Genomic DNA, 24901 nt, shown 5'->3' with positions numbered 1-24901 from the left:
GTTTTCCACTGTTGCTGACTGGTGAGCAGAACTGCAGGTGAGCAGGAATCCCTCACTACCGGGCCGTCTGTTCCCTGGTTCCATCTGGATCTCTTGGAAAATTTTCCATCTTTATTTGCCATAAAGTATGATTTCTTTATTTCAACAAATGACAAAGAGTCCTGGAATGCCATCTTTAATGAGCGTATGGAGGATGGTAAATTGGGTTTAGAGAAGAATGTTGTTGAATATGTTCAACTTTTAGAACCCAAACAAAACACAACCAGTGTCAGCGTTCAAGAATGCTGTACTCATCTGTGAACATAACAGAGAGGAATGGTGTTTCAGAAAGAACTCTTCATTCTGAGGAGAGGCCTCAGCATAACCATAGAACTTGGAACTGTATCTATGGAATATAGAAATTTCCCTGTCTTGGAGTGGATTCTCAGAGTAAAACATGCCTGTATCCTTCTGCCCTTTTATCAGCTTTAACTGACTGTGAATGATGTACTCACTGAGAAAAATCCATTTGCTCAGGTCTAAGCTTAGGTAATTTCTCTTTCTCTATGTTAATGGAACCCATAACTGTTTTCCCTATTGGTTTCCAACTGAGGACTAATGTAATAGCTTCCGTTCAACAATCATATTGCTTTTTTCCCCCTTATTTCCTTTTCTTTTTCCATGTGAGAATGTTGAGAATTGGAGAGATGAAGAAATTTACACGGCTTGTAAGGGACAAGGCAGCTTTTGGACCTAGTTTTGCCTGCCTCTAAAACACATGTTCTGTACCGCACCGTTCTCTCTGTTACATGTAAGACAGAAAACATTGTGTGTCCATCCACTTCTTCAGGCTAATGTCTCTCCACATCCTATCTGACTTCTCCTTCCCCAGGCCAGGAATCATGTAGCCCCTATCTGTAATGTGCTTTATCATATTTTTTTTAAATTTTAAATAGAGCCAGGGTCTTGCTCTGTTGCCCAAGCTAGATGCAATGGTGCAGACAGAGTTCACTGTAATCTCAAACTAGACTTCTGGGCTCAAGCAGTCCTCTCACCTCGGCCTACCAAGTAGCTAGGACTATAGGTGCCTGCCACTATGCCTGGCTAAATATGTGTATATATGTGTGTGTATATATATATATATATATAGTATTTTTTGTAGAGACAGGGTTTTGCTAGGTTGCCCAGGCTGGTCTCAAACTACTGACTTCAGATTATCTTCCTGCCTCAGCCTTCCAAAATGCTGTCAGTACAGCCCTGAGACACCTTTTCGTTATTTTTCTTCAGAACTTAAATTATTTGTCACTCCCTGGAAGTGTACAGTTAATCTGATGTGACTTTCATAGTTCCCCTCTCTCTCATTACCCAGATAATCTCCTTTATAGCCATGACCACATTTTGCTATCGTTTTGGATATTGGTTGCCTTATTAAATGACTGTCTCTCTTCTCTCTTCCAACCAAAAAGTAAACTGTCTAAGGTCAGGAATCCTGCCTAAGTTTTCTGGCCTGCACATCATCAGTGTCCTGCACATGACAGCCCTAATAGTTGCTCCAGAAATTAATGAATACCTGAATGAATAAATGCTCCCTGAGAGACAGAAATGTATACAAATACTTCTGACCCTAGGAACAGTTTGTTACATGTTTGAACCAAGATTTAAGCAAAATGTTGTGCCTACAAAGAAAAAGATACGTGAAGAAGAAAAAAACAAACACTAGGGGAATGTGAGAGTGTTCCTGGAATAACACTGTCATATATGAACTGAGTCTGGTACATGATACAATTTCATACATATAGTGGGGTAAGCATTCTTGGAAAAGAAAACAGCATGAGCAAGCACATGAAGATAAAAATGTGTAGGGTAAATAATTGTGATAGTCTTGCCAATGCACCATAATGTAACAGTCTCTCATTGTGAGGCGTTACCCAGAGTTCTTTGTCTTACAACCAAGAGAATTAAGGAGCATGGACAGAAAGGGTAAGAGTGGAGTGAAAGTTTAATAAGTGAAAAAAGAATGCTTTCCACCGTGAAGAGGGAACCTTGAAGAGGGTTGCCATTTTTACAGTTGAATGCAGAAGAAACTGATGAGGTCTGGGTGTCTCATTTGCAAAAGGTGCGAATTTCTGGTAGCTCCACTTTGTCCTCCTGATGCCCATGCGGACCTTTAGCTTGAGTTACTCCATATTGCTTTGTTCCCCTTACTGCACATGTGTCGAGATGGAATTTTCCATTGCTGGCATGTCTGAGCGAGTCACCTGTTTAGCCTTTCTTATCTGTGTGGGCTGTGAGCATGTCCTAGTTAGGCAAGCCCCCTTTTCCAAGTTCCTTTATCTGTGCCTGCAGGCTGTTCTTTTATTTGAGAGAATTCAATGGAGGACTCATCCTCATTGCCTGCCTGACCACTTTCTTCCTTTCTCCTCCCTCATAATGTTGTAACAGTAAAAAGACCTGAGTTCAAATCCTAACTTTTCCTTTTAATAGCTGTTGATTTTGGACTATATGGTTAAAAAAATTTTTTTTGCAGAGCTTTCTAAATTCTTGGCACATTATTGTCAGTATTTCTCCCTGGACCTTACTTTCCTGGGTTGCTAAATGAAGCTAATAATCCATGGTTCAGAAGTTTTTATGAAATAATGTATGTCAAAGAGCTTGGTTTTTAACAGGTACTTTCATTCATAGAGATCGTAGCTGAGTTTAGGTGACCTGTTAAATTTGGGAAAGGATTATTTAAAGTCAAGGAGCAGATCCATTATGACACCATAATTAGAATGGATAATCACATCTGCAGAAAATGGGCTACACTCTGAGTAAATGTAATTTTATTCATAAAGTGCTGGGCCTGGGGCTAGGGGAGATAAGTTCTTACTATAAGTCTTAATATAGCCTTGGGTTCTGGGAAATGCCAAAAATTTTTTAAATTCATTAGTGTGTCAGTATCCTTGTCCTTAAAATTATTATTATAAAAATACCTGAATGTGAACTTAACCTCTTCTTGAGAGTTTCAGTAAGGAAAGTGAGGATCACTTCTTTCTAGAACATTATACCTAAGCAGAAAGGTGCCACATGAAATATTATATTATAATGGAAGCAATGTAAAAAGAAGAGTGAGGTACTTTGTCAATTTCACAATGCATCAGTGCTACTGTAAGTCATAATTCTAATACAGAGATTTATATAAATAATGATTCTGGGATTAGCCAGATCTCCTAATGTTCTAGGGTTTGTCATTATGAATTGTGGCGTCACTTAGTAAGTACATACCTAAAGAGAAGAATAGGAGGGGAGGGAATGTTAAAGGAATAGTGAGCAACTAAAAAATGGGAGAGAGAGCCTAGAGAGAAAAGCAAAAGGGGAAAGGAACACAGGAAGAAACAAAGTGGAGAAACAGATTTTCATAGCAAGAGGAAACCAAAGCGGCGGCTGGGAGGGAATAGTTGCAGAAGGAAATCTGGCCTTGTCATTTATCTAACCAAATATTCCACTCCTCAGTGATGGTGTAGCTGCTCTTTGAAAGCCAAGCAGCTGCGATAGGGACCTGTCAATCTTCCTTACATGCAGCTGGTTCCCTAAATATTCCAAGGATTCCTTTTATTTTCTGTAAGAGTACCTGCAGTCCTGTAAGGCATGGCTGATGGCTTTCTTTCCATTAAGCAGCAAACATGTGAAGCAAGCCTGAGCCAGGTTCTGGAGGAGGTCATCTTGCAAGGAGAAAAAAATATTGCACTTATTGGATGAATACTTAATACACTGTTTACCTATTATCCTTACCTTAGAGATGAGAAAACGGAGGCTAAAACTAGCTAAGTAATTTACTCATGTCTGCATGTCTTGCTAATGATGGATCTGGATTTGAATTCCATAATTCCATTTTGTCTGACTCCATAAATTATACTCACCCTAGTACACTGCTCCGGCCTGGGTGGGCCATTTTACATAATGCTTTTCTTTTATAGACATTAATATGTATATATAATCAGTAGAATGGGAGTATGTATTATTAAAGGTTAATTTTGAAATATTATTTTCAGACAGAATATCCTTTTCATTCTTTCTGATCCTTAATGTTGATTTGAAAATTAGAATAGGAAAGGTATGGCAAGTGTGTATTTATACTGGGAGTAGCTAACACTGCTCTCTTTAACAGTGAAGCCCTGCCATCTGGGTTATTGCAAATTCTCATAAATTGGTATGGCCTGTCCTGCTGTCTTGGAAAGGGAGCAACTAACGCAAGAGAAACCAATCAAAATGCAGCAAAAGGATTTTGCTTAATTATCACTGCAGTAGAATGGCTAGCCAAAGTCAGAAATCTTTTGTTTCCACTCAGTTAGCAGCCCAATAAAGCTTCAGAACGTACAGCACAAACAAATGCCATTTCATTTTTCTCAACTTCTTAAAAAAGTTAATCAGGAATTTGTTAGAATAATCCTGTGTTAAATCAAGCAGCCAGACAATGAAATAGGAATTAAAGAAAATGAAAGTGGTGGGAATTATCACAGAAATATTAAATTATTTCAAAAACCCTACCAAGTGAATTGGTTAATAAACATTTACAATTTATTGCCCTCTGAGTCCTCTTTTCAGAGGCGTTTTTTTGGTTCATCAGTTTGCTCCCATCAACACCACCTGCCTATAATTCTTGACAAAAGTCTGTTTTAGATACTGAGAGTATCCATTAGATTTGAGAACAAAGCAGCCCTGTAGCATGAGCCCAGAGTCCAGAAGGGTGTGGGTGGAGGCGGATTCTGATCCAAGATTTTAGTAGGAGATGGCTTGCTTAAGTGAAGCTAGTTTGCACTCTGCCTCTTTATTCCGTTAAGCCTGGTGTCCCTTCCAGCTAGAAAAACAACTGGAGGTCCTGAAACTGCACACTCACCCAGTTTCCCCAAATTCTTTACTTCTGAAGACTGCTGAATCATAGAGGTACAGCAGCAGACTTCATGAAGTTCATCTGGCCCCTAGGATCTTGGGATCTGCGGCCTGGGAGAGCTTCTACTGTACAGGTCTTGGGTAGGCTGCCATCCTCTAGGAGGAGGCGACAGTGCAGCTTGTGATTCTTTGTGAGTGTACACTGGCTGCCTTACTTGCAAGATTCTAGTTCTATCAAGTGTCAGTTAAAGGCTGTTTTTGTCTCTGATTGCATAACAGGGGATGTTTGAGAGAGACATCACTGAGAGAAATCCGAAGCTACCGTGTGAAGATCCTTTCCTGAATATAGCCTAGCTACCTCAGATCAGGATTCTCAAGCTTGGCAGTTTTGACATTTTGGACTGGATTCTTTTCTGTTGTGGGGAAACTACCTGTGCACTGAAGGATGCTTTGCAGCATCTGAGGATGACCCACTAGATGTTAGTAGCACTTTTCTCCCATGGTAACAAACAAAAATGTCTCCAGACGTTGCCACATGTCTTCTGTCGGGCAAAATCCCATTGGCTAAAAACCACTGACAGAGCTTGTCCTCTTTGAAATAAGACCACTGACTTTTTTTCTTCCTCCTATTTATGCTCAGAAAGATAGGGCTGTCTTTGGAGATAGACTTTCAATATTTATCTCTGATTCTTTTTGAGAAAATGTTGCATTTTAATCTTTTGGTGACCGACCATCTCCAAATGTAAAATAGAAAGTTGAAGAAGGCAGTAGTTACATGCACATATTTTTTGAGCCAGGCTTCTCTGAGTTTGAGTTAAGGATTTGCTACCAACTAGCTATGAAACCTCAGCCGAGTTAAAAGTTAGACCTTTACAGTCTTAAGTCTCCCTTTTTTATGTATAAGAAGAGGGAGGATAATGATTGTACCTTTTTCAGAAGTACATAGGTTTTGGAGGTGGTTAAATGAGGTCGAGTGGTGAAAGCATGTAGCACAATGGCTGGCCCGTGCTGAATGCCTAATGAATGTTTGCTATAATTACCGCTGTTGATGATAATACTTTTGAAAACATAGTTGGCTTGTTTTAGTTAAGCCAGTGTTTACTTTTGCTTTACCAAATACTTTCCATATGTTTTATCTCAGAAAATAGACTCACAAGTGAAAACACACACACACACACACACACACACACACACGTACAACCCCCATCATCTGATAGCTCAGTGGTTCCATATACTATATCTTTGGCCAAATCCAGGGCTTTCTGATTATCACCTCTAGTTTTTTTCCCACTCCTGCTGTTACCATTCTCCGCATTTTCTTTCAGTTCTTTCCTTCTAGAAGTACCACCAGGTGAACTACAAATTATTTTTTTGATTTGCAGCCCATGCCCTGATGAGAAAATGCCTATGGTGCCTTTTGGTTTTATGGTTCATTGCTTAGGCCTTGTCATAGAAACCATGGCATCTCTAAAAAGAAAATATAAAACAAAAACAACTTTCGCTTGGCCAGAGTTTATCAAAGCATAATGGCATGGAAATATAGGAAAGGAGAAAATCCTACTCCCACAATCCTCATTTTCTTTTCTTTTTTTTTTTTTTTTTTGCCAACACAAACTGACCTTGAGGGGGCACCGGCTCAGTGTTTGCATTTTCTGGCACTACACACACCCCTCCTTCTTCATCTCCTACTGCTCCCCATTCAGCTCCTCAACAATCGGCAATCACTTTGCCCTCCTGTTCCAAATTTATGACCAGGAACAAGCCGTAAACAGAGAAGGCCAATCCTGATCCTGGGCACTGCACCTTTCTGTTTGCCAGAGGTAAGACAGCTTGATGGGACTGTAAAGAATAACCCTGCATCCCCACAAACCCCATGAATCACGTCGTAGGATAATGACTCGCAAAGGCTGCTGCAGAGACTGCAGGTGACTCAGAGCCCTGAGGCACGGCTTCCCCTAAACCACCTAGAACAAAGAGTCCCCATGGATGTTCTCTCTGTGGAGTCATCTCACAACTGAGAAGACCTCACCCACTCTCTGAGCCATAGAAGCAGCTTTTTTTTTTTTTTCTGTTATCCATGTGAAATGGCAAAGATCACTCCAGCTTACCGATGCTCAGAGAATTATGAAGGTGCCACCTGAATGATATTCCTACAGGAAATACTCAGTGAACAAGATCACATTTTTCATGGATACTATCTGCCTCCACCGGTTGCTGCTTAGTGTGTATACAGGTATTGATCAACTTACGACCTACGCAACTTACGACCATTTGACTTTACGAGCACAATCGCTAGCCACGACTGCTCCGCGTCTGGCAGTGCAAATGTTGCCCAGCTGGGTGTACGACAGTGCAGACCACCTTCTGGCAGCACTACCATGTCCGTGTGCATATAGCCTACTCAGCTTACGACCAAATCGTGTTACGACCGGTCTGTCGGAACCAATCGTGGTCATAAGTCGAGCACTAGCTGTATTATTGGCCAGTGATTGATAATGCCTCAGGACCACCTAGTGATCTTGTTCAGTTTCTAATTTACTTGGCCTGAGGTGGGGCCTGAGAATTTGCATATTTTACAAACTCCCAAGTGATGCTGATGCAGAACAGCTGGAAGAGAAGAATAATTCAAACAAATGTTCCCAGTGTAAATGAAAGATAAATATTTCAGGTGACAGATATTCTAATTACCTGATGTGATCATATGCATGTATCAGATTATCCCAGGTAGCCTGAAAATATGTACATCTAATACCCATTAGATCTAGTTTTAAGCAATGGAGCAACATGACACCAATGTAACACCTTTTCCATATCTGGAAGATTTCTCCTCCTCTTTCCCCTCCCCTCCTCTCCTTTCCTTTCTTTCTCAATCTGACAGTAGTAGCTGGAGCCTATGCATTAGATTAGAGATACACAGTTGGGATCTATCCTGCTTCCTGAGAAAGGACAATGAGTAGAAGCAGCAGGGTGCAGAGAGGTCCTAACCATTTTTGCATGGACCTGAGGTTTGGAGGCGGTAAGTGTTTTCTGTCAGCAGTCTAGAAGCTCATATCAGCAAGGAGTGAGTATACTTGTGGCTTAAAGGTTGTGATCTTCAAGACACGCTTCTGGACTGGAAACATTCCCCTAATTGTCGGCAATCTAGAAGCTCATATCAGCAAGGAGTGAGTATACTTGTGGCTTAAAGATTACGGTCTTCAAGACACGCTTCTGGACTGGAAACATTTCCCTAATTGTTTGCATAAATGAAATGTACCAGACAGGCCTGAGGGTACCTAACTCAGCTTCGTTCCTCTATCAAATCCCTCCCTGTGTCCTTCTTCCAATGATATGTCATGCAGATGTCCACAGGGGACACAGGATCTTGGAGTGCAGAAAACATGAGGCTTTCAGTAGGCAAGCTGACTCAAGTCTCAGACTCACTGTTGACTGTGTGACCTAGCTCAAGCTACGTAACTCTCTTGAGGTTAAATCTTCTCTGTAAAAATCTGGTAGTATGTACTTAAGAGGGTATTTTTTTGAAAATTACATGAGATAAAACAGCCTAGAATGCTATCTGATGCAATAGTTCTCCAGTAAATTTTAATTTCATTCTACTTTGAACCTTGTTTATATTAAATTTAACAGAATTAAGCCACATACGGTAGTGATTTCTTCTGTGGGTTCTAGAGTCTGCCTGTAGGGCTTTGAGCTCTAACTCCACAACTTCTTTACTGTGTGAACATTGATATGTTTACTTTAATCTCTCTAGGCCTTAGTTTTCTGGATTTTGAGGATTAAATGAGTTATTACTTTGTACAACACTTAGAGTCTCTGCTATGTAATAAGTGTTTCTAATATTATGATATAGATTTTATTTCATCTAGCTGGATTTAGAGAATAGCAAGCAAAAACAAAAACTCCCTCCCGAACACTCCAAAAAAAACAACAAAACATACCACCACCAACAATCTACTTCTAGTATGGCACCATTTCTAAGAAGCTATTCTCCAAGACTTCTTCATGTGAAATAGTTCAGACTTGGCAGAATTAAAAGTTCTGAGTTACAGTCCTGACAATAGCTAAAATTATAAAGCTTCTAGGAGAAAGCATAGGGAAATATCTTTAAAACCTTGAATTAGGCAATCATATTTTAGAATACAAAAGCACTAAATATAAAAAAAAAGTATCAATAGATTCAACTTGATGAAAATAAAAATTCCGCTCATCAAAATATATGCTTAAGAAAGTTAAAGGATAATTTTCTTTAATTTATGTTTCTCAGACATAGAGTGGGAGAAAATATTTTCAGGACATATATCTAAAAAAGAACTTAAGTTCACAATGGGTGAGGATCTCCTGCAAATCAAAAATAAAAAGACAAACAATAGAAATAGGCACTTTATAAAAAAGATGTATGAATGGCCGATAATCCCATGAAAAGATATTCCACATCTTTAGTAATCAAGGTATTGCATATTAAAATCACAATGATGCATCATTTCACACTCACTAAAATGCCTAAATTAAAAAGACTGACAATACCAAATATTGGTGAGCATTAGAACTACTGGAAATGTCATACTTTGTACATGGGAGTGTAAGATGGTAGAACCACTTTGGAAAATTTGTAGTTTTTAATATAGTTAAACATAAAACTAAACTAAGACTTAGTAAGTTTACTTTTACATATTTATCCAAAAGAAATGGAAAAATATATACACAATAAAAATATTTGTAGTAGCTTTTTAATAGTCTCAAAATGAAAACAAGACAGGTATCCATCAAGAGTGTGGGTAAACAAAACAGTGTATTCCTATAATGGAATACTAATATTTAATAAAAATAATAAACTATAGGTAAATGCAACAACATGTATGCATGTTAAAAACAGGATATTTTTATGGAAGGAAAGACACAAAAGAGTACGTATTATATTTTTCCTTTTATATGAGGTTCAAGACTAGGCAAAAGTAACCTGTGGTATTATAGAAATCAGAATCCTAATTGCCTATCAGTAGTGGCAGGAAGAGGCATGAGAGAGCTTTGTTGGGTGGTAGAAATGCTCTACATTCTGAAGGGAGTGTTGACTTCAGGGATACATTGATTCGTTAAAACTCATCCAATTGTCTATAGGCATTCCTCGGAGATATTACGAGTTTGGCTCCAGATCCCACAATAAAGAAAGTATCTTGTTAAAATGATTGACACTGATTGACATAAAGCTTTATTTCCCAGTCCATATAAAAGTTATGTTTACACTATTCTGTAGTCTTTTAAGTGTGCAATAGCATTATGTCTAAAAAAGTAACATACACACCTTAATTTAAAAGTACTTTATTGCTAAAAAAAATGCTAAAGATTATCTGAGCCTTCAGTGAGTCTTAATTTTTTTTTTTTCTAGCGGTGGGTCTTGCTTGGATGTTCATAGGTGCTGACTGCTCAGGGTGGTGGCTGCTGAAGGCTGGGGTGGCTGTGGCAATTTCTTACAATAATACAATGTAGTGTGCTGCATTGACTGATTCTTCACAAAGAAAGATTTCTCTGTACTATATGACGCTGTATGATAGCGTTTACTCCAAGTAAACTTTTCAAAATTGAAGCTAATCCACTTAAGCCCAGCAGCTGTTTTATCAACTAAGTTTATATACTATTCTAAATTATTTGTTATTTCTGAAGTGTTCACCAAATCTTCACCAGGAATAGATTCCATCTCAAGAAACCACTGTCTTTGCTCATCGTACAAAGCAACCCTCGTTCATTCATGTTTTATCACAAGATTACAGTAATTCAGCCATGTAACTATCCTTCTGATTCTAATTCTTTTGCTATTTCCACCACACCTGCAGTTACTTCCTCTGCCAAAAACTTGAACCCCGTAAAGCCATGTATAAGGGTTGGCATCAACTTCTTCCAAACTCTGCGAATGTTGATATTCTGACTTTCTCCCATGTAGCATGAATGCTCTTAACGGCATTTAAAATGATGAATCCTTTTCAGAAGATGTTTAATTTACTTTGCCCATATCCCATAGAGGAATAACTACCTAATTAGCTATAGCCTTACAAAATGAATTTCTTCATAAGACTTGTTGAAATTACTCCTTGATCCCTTCAGTTTGTAAAAAATACAATATATATAAAGCACAGTGAAATGAAGTGCAATAAGATGAGCTACACGTACACCTAAAATCATGTGTTCCACTCTGTATAAATTGTACCACAATTTAAAAAAATGTACATCATATATTTTAATATTATAGTAAAAATAATTTTGAATTATTCTTGAGTCTAGGCAGTCTCTCTGCAGGAGAGTCTCACACTATGTGTTAGACTCTTTTCTTCCATCAGAATTTCTGTCCGGCAGCTAACCATTATCTAGAAAACTGAGAAATAGGAATATCACAACAGTAAACAAAAGCCACTTAGTTAATTATGCACATCTCTCAAAAGCCTGTACCTTCTACTATGGTTAGATTATTTCATGTGAAGCCTCTTCTGGGGGAATCTCTTACAGTCTGCCCTTTATCTATGGGATTCTGCACTTTCGTCCTTCTGTTCTTGTCTTGTCCTGAGATATCTTACGTAGAAATGAATTGATAGACCTTTCTACTGAGGCTGGACTCTTCATTCAGATTTTTTCAAAGCATGTTATAAACTCTAATTCATTAACATCATCATAAATGGTAATGTCCTGTGAAAAAGAGAGGTGGTGGCACCAATTAAAATAATCTTTTAGTCACATATCAAATCAATGTCAGTGCAAACCCTTGAACCACCAATTAATGCAGCCCATTTCTTTTTTCTACTGATAGCAGCTCAGTGGTGGAAACTGAAATAAAACCTCAGTTCATACTATAGAACATGTCATGCACTTAACACATGGATCTACAGGAAGAAGGAAACAGAAGTGAACGTGGACTAGACGAGACTCTGATGAACGATATGTACCACGTGCTTTGAAATAGCCATAAGGATGTCTGCACAAGAATAACCATGCATTCATTCTTAGAATTTCAGGGCCAGTTGTAGCTCTGTCATTTTGTCATTGACTTAATTGAAATCCAGATCAATGCAGACTCTTGTTCAAGGTCTCATAGCTTGTTCTCTCCCAGTTCCCCTGACGGCTAGCCTCAAGCCACTGCCTCTGCAGACTATGTGCTTCAGATTCCCTAAGAGATTTCCTTATGCCCTGGATTCTCCTAAGTTTGCATAACAGAAGTACTTAAACACATCATTTTATTTGGGCATGGGATTTTAAATAAATAATAAGATACAAATTCTCTCAGACTGCAAGGAGTCTAATAATAGCTGATAGTAATAGAGTGAACACTCTGTGCCTGGTACTCCTTTGAATGTTTTACATAACATTAATTTATTTAATCTTCATAATACCCTATGACGGGATACTATTGTCATCCCCATTTTATTGCTATGGATGCTGACGCATAGGGAGACTTAAAAACCTGCCCCACATAGTGCAGTTTGCTACTGATAGGGCCAGAATCAGAATGTTGAAGGCCGGTTCTAGCAGCCACACAGTAATTGCTCTGACCTGTCTACTCTCTATAGGAAAGCCAGTAGAGAAAATGTGTTTCCTCTGAAAAAAAGAGCTAAAATCTCCATGGTGAAAACCTATGAGTGACTCGTGTATATGACAGCTAATATCAAATGGACAGTTGTCACTGTGCAAAGTGGCTTAGCTCATTTGAATTATCACAACTCAACAAAAAGTTATTTTCATCCTTCTCTTACACATAAAGAAACTGAGGCATGCAGTGTTAAAGGAACATGCCTTTAGCCACGCAGTTGGAACGAGCATGAACCCAGACAGGCTGGCTCCAGGGACTGCAGCAGTGTTGTAATAAAATGGCATTTGTTCATTCCAGCTTTAATTGATGAGATACTAAACAGAGTCGGCACTAAATAAAATTTCATCGGAGAAACATTTATGCTTAGCTGTTTCAGAGCTGGAAAGTCCCTTTGGTTTGATATAGAGTGCCTTCATTTTTATGGAGCTGGCATCAAAGTGATTTTAGAAAGAACTGGCTTTTCTCCAAGGTAGCCCTGGTCAGAAGAACCTAACACATTTCTTGGTTTAAACTAGTAATTCTCAAGGAAGGGGGTGGGGTTGGAAAGAGAGTGGCACCCCACTAAGGGAGGTATCAGTACCTGGAAGAGGGGAAGCAAATGCTTATTCTGAAAACAAAACAGTGCTGGAAGAAGAATTTCTAACTTGGCCTAGGATTTTCTTTTTCATCTCCCCTGGCTAAGATGAACAAATTTGCGTCGGGCAAGTAGAGTCAGCATTTACTCTGGTATCTTGTGGTTGGAGTGAAAAGCAAAACGAAACAAAAAGATGTTTTTATTTTCTAAAGTTGTTTTGGTTTTGATTTGTGTTGTGTCACAATTCTTCATTTATGTAATTTTTAACATTTCATAAGACAACATGAGGTTTTGTCTTTGAAGAACATCGTTTTTACGTTTGAAGAAAATCCATTTAAATGGAGTTAGGCAGAGCTGCCACATGCCTAGCCTATGACTGTTCTGTTAGTGGCCCTAAGACATTTTGAAGAGCTTGGATTTTACTCATCCAAAACAAATTCTCTACACTTAAGGGATCTTCAGAATTATGGGAAATGTTTCTAGGGATTCTGAGATTTTAGTAGAAAGAGGAAATGATTTCCAGGATAAAATTCAGATAAGCCTTGGGCTAGAAAACTCATAGTTCATGTTGTTACAAAGAACTAAAGCTGATTTTTCAGAGTACCAGCTTCCCAGAGGACCTGAGCCTTGATCTCATTTACAGACTCCAAAACCCCTCGTAGTTACACTGGACTGATTTTTGGCTTGGAAAGAGTGGTGGGATACATCCTGTACTAGCCCTTGTCCTGATGGATTGAGACAGGAAGCTCGGCCTGAGCCTCCGTGTCCCCAGCGTTAGAGATGATCTTTGTTTCTCCTGTAGGGAGCTTGCTCACTGCCAAATGGCATGGGGCTTTCCTAACTTTAAGAAAAAACAAAGAGAATTCCTTCTCCCCTGGTCTTCTCTCATAGCCTGTCATCTCATGAGGAATTATCTCAAGTAAGTGCCGCTTTCTAAACAGGTTCTAAAATCCATCAGACAAGGTAGGATTCCCCTAGCCTGCCCATTAGGGATCAGAGGCTGCCTGTTGAGAGCCTACATCCGCAGTGTTTTCCGGGCTTCCTTTTTTGTACTGGCTCTTACACCCTGATGTCACTTCTTTGGTGTGCGTGATTGTACTTACCTAACAAGAATGTGCAGTAGTCACTTGGCCTTTAAGTGCCAGTTGGTGAAGGACACCAGGGAAAGTGTGATGAAAATAGTAATTTAATTTTTTTTTCAGAAAGTAGTATTTATGTCATGTTTTACTCATCACCAATTTAATTTCATTCATTCATTCATTCATTCATTCATTGATTTAAAACTCATCCTGTTGCCACTATTTGCCTGTTCTGTGCTAGCATTGGATATCTATGGATGAAGAAGACAAACAAGGATGCTATTCTCATGTGCATTACATTTAATTATGGATATGAAAATAAAGCAACCGAAAGTCACTGAGAATCAGAGCTAACATTGCCCAGCACTTAGGACATGGCAGGTGCAGTTTTATAGCTTGATGTATCTTAACTCATTTAATTCTTCTAAAAAGCCTATAAGGCATAAACTGCTATTATCTGCTTTTAGAGCTAAGAAAATGAAGGACTAGAGACTTTAGCTAACTTTCCCAGGGTCACACAGCGAGGAAGTGACAGAGCTGGGATTTGAACCAGGGCTCCCTGACTCCAGAGCTCATGCTTTTAACCATGATTCTATAATCCATTGAATAACAGGAGATAGCTACTTTATCTTGGATGGTCAGGAAGTGATTGTCAACAGAAAGGTTATTCAAGCTAAAATATGAAAGAGAAAAGTTTTTCAGATGAGGTGAGTGTGCATGTGTATTTTGTATGTGAGTATTCTGTGTGTTCTGTGTGTGCTGTATGCCTCGTGTGTGTTGTATGTGTGTATTGTGTTGGGATGTAACCAAATGGCGGCTAGTAACCAAAGAGTTCCCTAGCAGAGGAAGTAGCGTCTGTGTTGGTGAGGGAAAAGAGGGCGAAAGTGAGAAAGGAGTGGGAGAGAGGCTTGAACAACTCAAACAACTGGAAGGCCAGCAGGATAATGGTTGTGGCAGAAGTGGAGAGAAATATGAAGTTGGAATGGGATGGGATCAGGGACACATCATGCCAAGTCTTCTGTGCCACATCGGGAATGGAAAATCACAAAAAGATTTTAAACTGGAAAGTTACCTAATTTATCATAGATTTTTTAAAGATTCCTCTTGCTGCTAGGTCTTAAGAATTAGTGGCTTTTGCAGTGGTTCAGGCAAGAGATGAAAGAGGCTTGTCCTTGGAGGAATGGCAAGATTGTGTGTGGTGCAAGAGTCTAGAGCGTTCTTGATGACAATCTCCTACTCCATGCACTTATAGCTTCCTCTCCTTATAAGAGGATTTTTGACCTAAGTAAAAACTTTTCACAAAAATTTGTGTGAAATCTTATTTGGGGATTTGCTTTCTGTGCAACGAGTCCTACTCCAGCAGGCTTCCAGACAAAAGATGCCTTTGAATGCAGAGAACTGAAGGCCTGACTGAGTGAACCCCAGCTGCAGAGACAGACTGGGGATTCTATCTGTATATAGCACAAAGAATTTAATCTGAACACTTGGTTGTAGAGCCAATGTCACTTAGAAGCTCTCCTTTAAAAACCCTGGACCCACTGTCAACAGTTTTTATTCCTTAATTTCTTTATCCATGGATGCCTGACAAGAATAGTTTAGACTGGGAAAAGACAATACTAGTCCCTTTCTGAAAGAGCCTCCTATGTGCTGAAGGCTATTGGAATTGAAGAGAAAATATAGTATTTTCTGAAAATATAAACAGATGTTACTTTACCATTTGTGAGCTACAGGGTTCACTTGAAGTGGATGTTGTATGTAAATACAGTGGTACCTTGGGAGCTGCAGATGTGTCTAATAAGCATTCCCAAATGCACTGTGTTCCATTGGTATGTGGGATTCCGCTACCGTAATCCCACTACTGTGACTTTTTCTGGGCTCCTTCTGTTTCTATTCCTGCAGGACACATAAAGACGCCTTAGGCATTAGCTGTCTCTGTGTTTCCATTCCACCAAATCAGAACTTCATGACTTTTCGTCTTCTCTGTCAGTCATAAGAAGACCACTTTTTAAAGGATGTCGAGACAGGTGCATCATGGTAATAGTATACTCCATTATAGCAGTTGTTATTCATTGAACACCTACCGTTTGTCAGGATTGGGCAAGTGACTGCATATATCATCTTATTTAGTCCTCACGGCAGCTTTAAAGAAAGATAATATCACTCCCATTGTACAGATGAATAAATAGAAGTTAATCTCAGCTTGGTAGTGATTGAATTAGGTGATGTAATTGCTTCATTGTGACCAACTAAGGGGAATTCTGTTAGGATCTGTGTAACACATTTTAAGAGAAACACTGGCAAATAAAGATCAGAGGAAAACATCCAAGGTGATTTAATTATATGTATGTAAATTTCTCTCATATGATATGACAGGCTTGAAAAATTACACAGCTGATTACAGGCAAGAGAGCAGTCTATATACATTAACATTCTAATCTTTATGGGAAAAAATATAAAGGATGCTGTGGGAATAAATCAAAGGATCATCACACCTAGCCAAGAAAATGGTAACTTAGGTCCTGGATAAATAGATTTTAAGTAGGGAAAGGTGGGCTGGAGTTGGGGGCATTCTGAACTCAGTGCACAACATGCACATGAGCTTGGAGACAGTGCAGGCCAATTTAGGAACTCACAGGCCACTTAGAGTGACAAGCAGAGTGTGCAGGTTAGGGAGAAATAAGACGTGGGCTGGAGAAGTGAGTAGGAAGCAGATTAAAGGCCATAAAATGTCAAGGACTTTGTACCTTATGGGCACTGCAGAAGTGAAATGTTTAAAGAAGGAGAATTATATGATTTCATTTGAATTCAAAATGGAAAATACATGTGGATCTGGGGGGAGAAATTAGGAGTTTTTTGCAGTCATGCAGGTGGCAAATGTTGGTAGTCTTAAGGTAATGGCAGCAGAGATAGATAGAAAAACACAGATATGAAAGATTTTAGTCTGACAGACACCTGGAAGCAAGGGTACGTAGGAATAGCTAACAGTTAGAAAAGTATTTGGAGCGCTGTCATGTGAAACAGAGAGATGATTTATTTTTTCTGTGCATTTACAAAGGGCATAGTAAGGACTAGTGGGAGAAAGTCATAGGGAAACATATTTTAACTTCAATAAAATATGGGGCTCTAAAAATTGAAAACATAACTTACCATTCATATCTGAATGCATCAGTGTATTTTTTTTTTCATTCAAGTTACATTTTTAAATGATTTGTAAGTTCTATAGACTGGGTAACAGTGTACATAACACTTAACAGCTAACTAAAATCAGTGAAACACATATTATCAATATAAACAAAGAGCTATGGAAATTAATTCTGTCTCGGGTTCAGAGGAGTTATTAATTAAGATGGTGGAAACTGGTAGAAGGGATGATTAGAGGGAAGAGTTGTATGGTGTCTGCAAGATATAGAAATGGAGTTGCCCAGGGAACATTTAGATCTTACAAGTTTGGAGCTTAGAAAATAATCAGGGCTGGAGAATTATATTGGGGACTTTTCAGTGTAGGCAAAGACCATCAAAGCAAATGCCTCCAAAGAATAATCAAGTAATACAAACAAGTGAGATGGACACAGCATAAGACAATAAGTACTGGGGCTGTGGAACATTGGCAAGCAGGTGCCCCTTCCAAATGGCACCACTGCCACTCAGCTCTAGTAGATTGTTGCCCTGTACTCTCATATGTCCACAGTTTCTAAATAAAAACACAACGTTGGATATTTATGTGATGCGTCTAGTTAATATGGTATCTCACAGCATGTCCTTGATCTAACTGTAGCCCAAAGGCTGTCCGATTGCCTCGTATGTTATAAAATGATTGTTGAAGCTGTGAATAAGAGTGACATTTTCTCATGCGAGTAGACCACTGGAATGTATACACTGGTAATCTTTCTCAGGTGGGTAACCAAATTTTATTTGACATGTAAACTTTTCTATTTCCACATCTGAGGATTCGTGCCGCTATAGTGATGTCTGAGAAAGTCATGTAGCACATTAGCAAGCGAGGCACAAAAGGCAAAGAGAACTATAAAAAAGATGGTGTTAATTTAGAGCCTAATGAAAATGTGGGCGTTCATAAGGTGTGATCAAGTACTTAAGATGATAATCGTGGATATGTTTAGATATCAGAAAACATCGCTTTCCTGTGTGATAGTGCTTCCTTTATAATTAACGTGGATTTAGCGTGTGTTATTTTTAGCCTTTTAATCCCTATAAATGTGCTACTTCGTATTCTAGCAGTCAGAATGGCACTGTAAACAAAATGGTTTAGGAACCAGTGTAGAGAACAGGAGCCTCCAAAGATGGAATGCAGAGTCACAGCATGAGGAATGTGGAGGGAATGTCACCAAACCAGTAGGCTTTAGAAGGAGCTACAGCCGTATCACCAACACCAAGGATGGAGAGAACTACAAGATGAAAGACAAATTTGGACGTTTTATGTAACTGAAAAATGGCAAGTCCATTGAGTTTAAAAGGTGGAAGCCTCTGGTGACCTCTGGGAGGGCACTGTAAGGGAAGCGTTGCCAAGAATCCAGTTTGCAGTGCACTGGGCAGTGAGTGAATGGGAGGTCCAGGAGTGGAGTGATTGCCAGCTGCTCCTTGGGCATGTTTGGCAGTAAAGGGAAGGAGAGATGTGATGGCATTCCAAGGATGAGGTGAGGTTAAATAAAAAAAGGCTTTATTCTTTTTTCTGGTGGAGTAGAATTTATAATATATTGAGATTAGGAGTGATAATGAAGCAAGGTATAGAGTGAGGCATGCAATGGAGAGATCAGAGTTAAAGCAATGGAGAATTTTTCTTCTTTCAGATAGGTAAAAATGCGAATCGTTGGATGTAACAGAGAGGAAAATTGAGGGAGCTTATGCCTAATGCCTCTGTATTTTCTCTAAAGTAGGAGATGAGGGAAGGGCTCGGGGGAGAGGTATAGGCTGGAAAAAAAAAAGAAACAGAAAAAAGTCTGGAAGAGCTGCTGTAGGGAAATTAACAGGGGTGATTAAAAGGATTGCTGAGGTTGAAACTGCGGTTGGAAACCATTAAGCAGTAATGATCAGTATAGCTGTGAGCATTTCTCCAACAGTATCAGGAAGTCTAGGAGCAGGAAGAGGAAAAAAGAGGGTCTGTGTTACTCCAGGTTTTGAAAATAACAAACCAAATTCAGCAGAAGGTCAAAGTGAAAAAGCCAAACAATAAATAAGTGGAGAAACAGACAGTGGAATACAGTCTTGAGAAGAACCTAAAAGGAGTCAGGAGAAAACTGGTTTTTTGAGAGCAAAGAAAATTCTTGAGATAATTATTTTTCTTGAATATTAGAATAAGAGACTCTTACGCTGGGTAAGACTTTGACCTGAGTGATCTTTGAGGTTCCTCCTAATCCCAAGATTCTTTGATTCTAGACGTGAGACAACACACAGCTAGTTCCTATGCTGTTGTCATAACTGTCATGGTATGTGATACAGGTTAGTGCTGTGTTCCCACCAAATCTCATCTCAAATTGTAATCCTTACATGTCAAGTAGGGAACCTGTAATCCTCAAGGGTTGAGGGAGGGAGGTGAGTGGATCATGAGGGTGGTCCCCCTCATGGGCTCTCATGATAGCGAGTTCTCACAAGATCTGATGGTTTTACAAATACGTGGCATTTCCCCTGCTTATACTTCGCTCTCCTGCCATCACATGAGAAGGTCCGAGCTTGCTTTCCATTTGCCTTCCTCCATGATTGTAACTTTCCTGAGGCTTCCCCAGCCATGTGGATCTGTGAGTCAATTAAAACCTCTTCCTTTATCAATTACCCAGTTTCTGGTAGTATCTTTATAGCAGTGTGAAAATGAACTAATAACAGTGTATGAAAATGGAAGTCCTGTATTCACCCGTATCTCTCAGGACTGACCTCGAGGAAACTCATCCATTAGATGACATTTCTCACTTATACTTCTCACTTCCTGTTGTAGTATGGTCTTCTATTTATTCTTCTTATCACTAGCAGATCAAAACAATGAGGACATTGATCTGTAATAAGAAGGCTGCCTTCAGGCCCTAGTCTAATAAAACTTCTAGGTAGATGCTTGTTCTCTTTCTCTGTGAGTCCACGCAAGGTCCCCAGTTATTTACTCTCCTATTATTGCAGCTTCTACGAATTTTACCCTCAAGTCAGCTTTTTGGCTTTTCTGACTCATGTCACAAGATAACCATCCTTTTGTTTCATTTTTGTAAATTCTTAGAACCCCAACTGGATGGTAGGCGAATATGAGGAAGAGGAGAAATCAAAAGAATGAGAGCAATAAGCCTGTTACTCTTGAGGTAAACAGAGGGAGAGAATCAACACCAGATGCTTCCCTTTTCTGAATCCTGTCTCTTAAGTCAGACAGCACTTCAGTGTACTTCCCAATATCCATCCAAGTACCAGGAAACCTATTTCACTTGCCTCTAGCCTTGGTTTGCAGATTTGGGGAAACACAGGAGTCAAACAGGATTTTTTTGGGTGAACCCACAGAGTTCACTCTGAGGAACAGCTTGCTGTTGAGACAGCTGAGTGCACTAAGCAACACATTTGAAATATGCCTCAGACTCTGTGGAACCAGGAAGTCTGAAATCTTGCCAGGGCTTTAGTGCCTCTTGGGATGCTTCTTTGTATCTTTGGGTCTTTGATAGGACAAAGACCCATTCAATGTTCCATTGAAGGAGACAATCCTTAGTGAGATCTCAAGAGTGAAAGCCAAGTAGCCTTAAGAGCAAGAGATTCAACAGCAAGTGCGATCTTTAGGAACTTTGACTGCATTGCATTGAAGCTTCTTTTCCTAGTGGACCATGTTTACCTGAATGCTTCTTGAGAGTAAGTGTTGTGTCTTCTATACTTATATTGTCAGCTTAGCACAGTTCCTGCCCTGTGGCACATGTTCCTTATATGTCCATGGAAATTGGCCAAATGTCAGGATGCCACTTTTTCATCTCCATGTTTATTCCAATGATTGGTGAATGGTAAATGACTTCTGTTATTTTGTATGTGTAGCCCAAATACTCGTTTTGTTTGTTTGTTTGTTTGTTTGTTTTTAGCATAAAGCAATGTGAAGTCCCACCATCAAAAGGAGCCAAAGTAATATGATAAAATAATTTGGTTTTAGAATTAAAAAAAAAAAAGCCTTTTCTGAGTTCTCACTCAAAAACTTATTTATTTCATGTGGGTAAGTTGTTTAACTTCTCTGTATCTCAGCTTTCTATAAAACTAGAATCATGGGATCTCTCTTATAGGTTTAAAATAAGGTGAAAATTCATCCCTCTTTTTTCCCTATCTGTAACCTCTCTCAAAACCTTCCTTGTGTCTCTATGAGTATGTTGTGTTATAGTTACTGCTATAACTTCTCTACTAGAGTAGGGTGGAGAAGTTCCTCTAGCTGTTTCTTCTCTCAGAGGACCCGGGGCTAAGCTGGTGTTCACTGTGGTTAATTGATTATATCAAACACTGTGTAACATGTTCAAGCCCTGTTGGTTTCTCTGTACCAGTGTCTATCATGGGACATGATAATTCATAATGGACAGTCATGCATCTACTTAGTGGCTTACATGTAGAGCTGGCTCCCCTTTCAGAAATTGATAAATGGTCTGCCGTCAGGAGGAGTTCCTTAATTAATTATTAATTCAGTAAGAATTTATTAGGTATCTTCTATGTGCTAAATACTGGGGACACAACAGTGCATAAAAAGAAGTCCCATCTTTGTTCATATGAAACATATATTCTAGAGGCAGAGACACATACTAATTGAGTACTCTCATAAACAAAAGTACATTTGTAGCAGTGATGCATGCTACAAAGCTGTAGGCCTTGGTGCTGTCTGATACAGAGATCTGATGGAATCAGGAAGTTCAGGAAGAGCTTGTCTGAGGATTCGTGCCTAGAGAGAGGAAGGAGAGGCAGAGTTAACTAGGAAGGGGAGGCAAAAGTATCACAGTCATGGAGAACAGTGTGCAAAGCACCCGTGTCTCGAGGGAATGTGATGAAGGTGTGAGTGAAGGAAGCCATAGCGACTGGAACATAGGGGGCAAGACTGAAAGCAAAACTTGCAAGGAGGACCGTGGCTTGGGAGTTTGGGCTTTATTAGAGCTGCAGTGGAATTCTGTGCAACAGTGACCTGGCGTTGTAGAAGCTGGCACAGCCTGCTTTTTTGAGCACATCCAACACCCATGACAAAGTCTGTGGCATCAAAGATTGCCTTGGTTTGTCATTGCTAACCAAATTGGGTTACACACAAGTTAGTTGTCCTTGTCCCAACTCACACCCTCACCTTAAGAGAAGAATGAGGAGAGCCCCTCCCCATCCCGGCCCTATCCCTTATGTCCACAGTGGGTAGAAAGAATAATAGCTATTGTTTCAGTTTACCTGCACTAATTTATCACACCTCACGCAGAGACTCCAGCTCTACTTTCTGAGCCTTCTCTGTCCTGAGGTGAAACACATGAACACGTAAATAAGTAGGAAGCTGTTAGGAAATCCTCTTTGTCACTACTGAAACGTGTTCATTTATTTAGTAAAACATCCATAATTTTTAAATTGCTTGATTTAGCCACTGGCTATTTGGTGTCTTCAAGGGATCCCCATTAGAAGCTGTACCTCCCCATTACCTGCAAAAACAAAGCAAGCTTTTGATCCCTGGAATTAATTACATGCGAAGATTTTCATTGCTTGGAGCAGCAAGCAGCTAATTCCTGCAGGGCCCAGGCTAAAACTCTCTTGCCAATTTCCCTCCCATGCTTGTCCCTCCCTCCACACCTACACCCTTTCTTTCTTTCATTATGCTCAATGGGTTCAAGCCAATGAGGGAAATTGTAATTAAACATTTACAAAGTTCCAGTTTTCTCTGTGACTGCCCTTAAGACTTTGAACATTCACAATCCACTCTTTTTCCAAATACAGCACAATAGCAAAGTTTCCAGGAATTTCCTTCCTGACTTAGGCCCCCCAGAATGGTATTAGTCCATCGGAAAACAACTTCACATGAGTTATTACAGCAGTTATTAAAGCAGGGAGGCAGAGGTCTGTTCTTTAGGGATGAGGGAGAATGAGAAATGATGACTAACTTTTCTCAGGACATAGCATGCTTCTCTGGTACCTGTGCAGATCAGTTGACAACGGTTGATAGCTTTTCTGTCTTCCTTCCTTTGCTGTTAATTATTCCTACCTCCACTACTAAGAAAGGGGCCTTGCTTTCCTTTTAGGTGTAATTAGAGTAATCAAAGGGTTTGTAACACTCATGTGTTTTATTTCTCAGTCTCTATTCAATTTTGTTTTTCGTGCAAGAGAAAAATATAAAACCCAAAACAAAAACCCTGAGCCTCTGGGTTTTGTGAATTCTTGCAGGGAAAATTGGTTTTACCATAATAGCAATTGGCAGCAATAATTCTGAGGTGAACAACCTGAAATTACTCCCTTAAAGGCAATAATTTGTAAAGTATGTATTTTAAGAAAGGGGGGAGGAGTAGGTGATAATTTAGGTGAATTTTAGGAGTTTATCTTTATATTTTGTGATAAATGAGGAAGCCAAGTGTTGGTGTATTCAACTGTGGATATACATTTGCATATGGTTTTGTTTCTATTGAATAGATTTTGGTTTGAATGACAAATTAAACTCCCAGCTTCCAAACACTGAATTATTTTGTTCAGAATTTACACATTCTTGAAAGGAAAGGCGCCCAAATGCACTTGTCCTTTAAGGGTGAGAAGGTTAGTCAAACAATGAATTGACAATTATTTTACCTTTTATATTAACAAAACCTTCTTTCAGTTCAGAACCCATAGGGAATATTATTTGAAAGATATTTCACCACATCATCACAGGCATGTCTGTGGTGACAATGTGATGTATCATGAACAAATTTGTGCCATTTTTGAATACAACAAGCTGAGGAAAGAGAAAAAAATTCAGGAGCAAGCCACTGTTTTAGGGACTGGCAACCTATTTATGTTTGCTCAAGATAGAGAGACAACTTCTAAGGCTTTACCATTAAAGAACCAAATAAAATTGTTTAACATTTTGGCATTGCAAGTCCTTTTTTTATATTGACTTGAAAAAAATAAATATATTGATACAGAAAAAAGAAAATGCATGTGATCTTATTATTTATCTTAGCCACTATGTCATGTTTTCTTGTTTTGTGTATCTGCATATTCATAAAAACGAGTATGTGTGAAGTTTATATCACATTGCAAGTATGATCCTTCATATAAAACTGAAGCAAGTGAGGATGAATTCCTGAAAATTAAATGGTAAATCATTTGTGTTTGTATAAGCTCATGAGCCATCTTAAACTGTGAATCAATTTCTCATAATCATCAGTGCTTTTCATCTGGGAGAGGATTATTTGGTCAAACACGGAGACAATGTCACAGCCTGAGTAGAACCCAGGTGTTTTTCTCAGATTTTCCCACAGAACTACAACGCCAGCAGAAAGGTAAGGTGGAGTATAAATAAAAACCAGCTTTAAGAGAGCACTAAGTTTTTTTTTTTTTTTTTTTCAGTGTTGTTCACTGAACTGCATGTGATACAGTGGTTCAGGAAGTCATTACAGTTTTCGTAGGGGTGCAAGAAGTCTTCTCCTTTTGAAAAGAGTTCTAATGGAGTGTTCAGGAAGAACAGTAGAGACACATGGACATGGCGTCTCCAACTGGTCATATTCCCCAAGTTATTTTTGATCTATAGTTGGTTACCTAAATCTCACTTCTTCTTTTCCTCTAGGTTTAGGGACTGGACTCAGCATTCTGCTTTCGTTTCTTTTTTGAAAAGTAATAAGAAAATTCACAAAACTATAAAACAAGATACACACACACACACACACACACACACAC

At 39.1% G+C, this 24901-nt stretch overlaps 1 protein-coding gene and 1 long non-coding RNA gene across 40 annotated transcripts in view; both read left to right on the top strand.

The window, feature by feature from the left end:
- Positions 1-24901, top strand: part of NRXN3 (neurexin 3) — a 1699208-nt gene that overhangs the window by 885292 nt on the left and 789015 nt on the right. The window lies entirely within an intron of this gene.
- Positions 1151-9154, top strand: LOC116557653. The gene is made up of 3 exons (XR_004271631.1): positions 1151-7073; positions 7319-7932; positions 8036-9154. It is a non-coding gene; the product is annotated as an uncharacterized LOC116557653 (long non-coding RNA).

Source organism: Sapajus apella, unplaced genomic scaffold (assembly GCF_009761245.1).
Source record: "Sapajus apella isolate SASKATOON/1434 unplaced genomic scaffold, GSC_monkey_1.0 scaffold20, whole genome shotgun sequence".
Lineage (NCBI taxonomy): Eukaryota > Metazoa > Chordata > Mammalia > Primates > Cebidae > Sapajus > Sapajus apella.
Note: the sequence above shows the minus strand (reverse complement) of the source record. Positions and strands in the feature narration are given on the sequence as shown.